This window comes from Octopus bimaculoides, chromosome 15 (genome assembly GCF_001194135.2).
Source record: "Octopus bimaculoides isolate UCB-OBI-ISO-001 chromosome 15, ASM119413v2, whole genome shotgun sequence".
Lineage (NCBI taxonomy): Eukaryota > Metazoa > Mollusca > Cephalopoda > Octopoda > Octopodidae > Octopus > Octopus bimaculoides.
Window position 1 is genome coordinate 38,161,846 of NC_068995.1, and position 4,516 is coordinate 38,166,361.

The window sequence follows — 4,516 nt, forward strand, 5'->3', positions numbered from 1 at the left end:
AAGAGAGAGAGAGAGAGAGACAGAGACAGACAGAGACAGAGAGACAGAGAGAGAGAAACAGAGACAGAGAGATAGAGAAAGAGAAAGAGAGATACATATAATTATAGGTATATATACTAGCAGAAACACCATTCATTGACTGGTTTGAAAGAAGATGCCAAAATTGTTCTTTGAAGATCGAAATTTATTCATTTACATTGTATTGAACATATTTAAGAACTGGTTAACTTTCATGCAGATGATAGAGCTGTTCTTTCTGGCCAGTATTATCATGGATAAATATAATCTACTGATCTATGATCTCGAATATTTCCGTCTATAAAGGAAGTAAACATCGCACAGACTTTAGCTTCTGTCTAGTACAAGATGATTAAATAAAATAGTTTTTCTTAGACAAATATAGTGTGACGTTGACAATATCAATTCAAAGTTATTTATCATTCTGCAAATTTTAGGTTATTGATCTTATGGCAAAATCTTCCTTGTTGACAATGTTTTGGATTTTACCAGAAGGGGAAATAATAAAAAAAATTGTTCTTGCTCTCCACTCTGGATGTCCCAGCATAATACTGATGGTGTGTAAAACAGTCCTCTTCTCATTGCAAACTAGCAACTTCCAACGTCTGACTCTAGGACCTCTTAATTGGTCATCGCAAAGACAGACGTATTAGAATCTGAAGTCATTTGAACTCGAAGGGCATATTGAAAGGTAATAAATAAAAGCGAGGAATAAAGACACATACACCTTTTCCACAGCCAGACGTTATTGTGGCCTGTATGACATTCCTCGTGATAACGGGTCTTGTGCCAATGCACAGCTTTGGTTGAGACACGTTGCACAGAAGCATGATTTGAGAGCCTATTTTCATGGAAAGCAATGACGAGGAGCTCCTGGTGGCTGCAATGAGTTTAAGAACTTAACCGGGAATTTGACTATTTCATCCACAAGAGAGACTATAGATGTATATGTTTGTTTCCTGGTAAACGTTTCTCGAGTCTTTCATTAAATTATTCACAGTAACGTTCTTTCGTGCTATGACTGCTTTTTCGCATAGCCGAGTAGCATTTGTGTAATTCTCAACCGAGCGGACTAAGTTGCAGATTTTTGATAGATTCAAGTCACCTTCATCATAGATATCTAGCCTTCCTTCTCTAAGTTGCAAAATGGTACGGGCAAATTGCTCCGAGAGAAGCTTCTATATATTTAATATATCTCTTAATTCTGACATTTGTAAGCGGACTTTCTTCTGTCGGCTCAGTAATTGTGTGTAAACTGTACGTCCACCAGACTGGCACCAACACCAAGTCAGAAAATGTTAATGAATCAAGAGGATCTAAAAATGAAATCGGGAAAATAGGAAACACAGATGAACCAAATATTGAGTCGAAATATAAAATGCCTTCTAAGAAACGTCGAATAACATATATAAAGCTAGACAAAATATTATTGTTAGCAATTTTTTTGTTCCTTCTACTCTATATAGTTATTGCGTTATCATCAAAAGCTGTTTTGTAGTGAGAAATGAGAGGGAAATTTGGAATATATTTCATTACATTTATTCTGCACGAGTTGAGCTGAAGGATTAACTCACATTTAAAATATAGAAGTAATCACATAGCATCTAATGAAGTACTTTTGGTAAGATAAGCTGAGTATTTCTTCATCACCTGATATATTTAATAAACACATGAAATTGCAGTTTCCATTGCTTTGCGCACTTCTTAATGAATTTTAAAATTATCTTCTTAGATCACAGAATATTGTCCAACTACGGGCTGGAAAATTATGTCAGGCTAAATTACAAAACACATTTCACTTAAATCGAAAGAAATAATTGAACAGGAGTTAACTGAAATAATAAATGAGCCAAACAAATAGGCAAACCACTGAACACCAATTTACCATTTTATTGCACGTGAACTTGTGTATTTCTCCAGCATTCAGAAAATTTGATCGTATGGAGAATGCACTAAAAATGTCACATATTTGGTGATAATAAGAATTTATTGCTGGTCGTTTGGTTTGTTGACACCCGTTAAATATATCAGTTCATAGTGATTAAGATATTGTGTAAAGTGTTCACTTAATTTCTTGCATTCCCTTTTGTCGTAGTATGAGAATATTTGCGATTAATGTGCCATTAAGTGTTCAAATAATTCATGGGCTACTCAAGAATGTCTACTGTCCTTTCGCAGTTGGTAATATTTCGGAATTCCTTAGGTATATTTGCAGCCAACGTACTTGGCAATACAAACACGCACACACACACACACACACACACACACACACACACACATGCATTGATATATGTATGTGTAATTAGTCTCATGAATTTCGCACACTGATATTTTCACAGCCTTTGTTGATGAATTCAATTCTTTCTCTTCAGTCAAATCGATTACGTGGTAAATGAAAGACTGGAATTATATTGTCTCATTAATTAAATTACCGAGTGTAGATTTTACATGGCATATAAATTGACTAACAAGTCTATGACAGCTCGATTCCTTATCTGGATATTGTTTGAGCATATACACAATTTCTAAAATTAATCACATCGGTAAAAATTAATTCTTCACGAATGCTACACCATTTCATGATCCCCAAAAGTAATCTATATTTTGAACCAAAGTACTGCTTTTACCATCAATATCTATTTCATGTATCGCAATCATTGTGGCATGAAGTTTTAACTCTTTGAATCACATTCTTTACATTGCTTCATGCATACCAAATATCATAACAAATACTTTAGACTTGTGTCCTGCTAGTAAAAATTCGAATATCACCTTATGTGAAATTGTAAATGAGTAGAACAAAAGCATTCTAAATATAACAGGGGAGGTGCAATATCACAACCAAGGTAACCTGAATGAACTGCTACCAATACAATTCATAATTTTACAATACTCCATTCTATGTGCCTCCACACTTGGATTATCGTAGTATGAGGTTCATCTTCAATGGATAAAAGAGTAAACGTAAGATGTACTTAATTACAGAATTTGCCGTACCCTAACGTACAAATATGTAACAGCGCTACAGGCAAATACAAATTTGATGAAGATACAGGAGTCACTCTAATAAGTGATGGAAGTGCTTCTGTATATATAGACAAAATTTTCAATACTTACTGCAAGGTTAACGTTAAGAAATATCCTTTTGATGAGCACGAATGCGATATACCTGTTTGATTTGAACACCAGATTAACACGGAAGAAACTTTAGTAATTTTGTGTACAATGTGACATATAATCCAACACATAATCAATAGCAGTACACATTTAAAGAAGAAGATATTGTAAAAGACAGCATCATAACAGTCGACGATAGATTTCAGAGCCAAAGAAAAATTACTAGTGCGAACATAGCCAAAATTATAACCCCGTTTATGCTAACGTTATTAATTGTATCTGTTTATGTATTGCCAGCTGTGTCTGGAGAGAAGGTTGCTACTTCAGTTACTGTTTTTCTAGCAAATGTTATTTTTCTTTTTGAAACTGAGAAAAAACTGGGTAATAATTCTCGTGAACCATCTTTATATTTATATTATCTCATAATTCTGACACTTGTGAGCGGACTTTCTTCTGTCGGCTCAATAATTGTGTGTAAACTGCACGTCCACCAGACTGGAGCCGACACGAATTCAGGAAGTGATCGAGAATCGAACAGATTGAAAATAAAATCGGGATTATAGGAAACACAAATGAACCAAATATTGAGTCGAAAGCTAAAACGCCTTTTAAAAAACGTCGAATGACATATCAGTAACTAGACAAATTGTTTTTGTTAGCAACTGCATTATTCGTAACACTGTATATCATTATAACTTCATCAAACTCTATATAGTAATGAGAAATGAGAGGTAAATTTGCAATATATATTTTTTTATATTCCAACTAGAGGCCTGAAACACACATCTCGGTAAATTACAAATCAAACACAATTAAAATAAAGCAAAGCGAATAATTGAACATAAGTGAGCTGAAACAGCAAATAATCCATAGCAAAGTGCAGACCATTGAACACACACCACTTCACAATTTTATTGCATTTGAATGAATGTGTTTATTTTTGCAGCATTATGAAAAACTTGTTATATGAGTGGATGCATTGAAAATCTCACATATTTGGTGATAACAGGAAAATTTATCATTGTTCATTTTGTTTGTTGACATATTACACAACCACTATATATACAGTTTATTTCAATAATTATCAGTTCACAGTGTTAAAGACACTGTGTAAATTGTTCTTTTAATTTCTTTTATTCTCTTTGTATTTTGGAAGATCCCTTGTGTCACAATATATCCTATTTGCGAAGAATGTGACTTGAAAATTTCAAATAATTGATAAGAAACTGAAGCCCATCTACTGTCCTGTCGCAGTTTGGAATACTTCGCAATGGATTAGGCATATCTTGCAAGACACGTAATTGGCAACACACAAACACACACACACACACACACAGACACACACACACACACACACACACACACACACACACACACACAC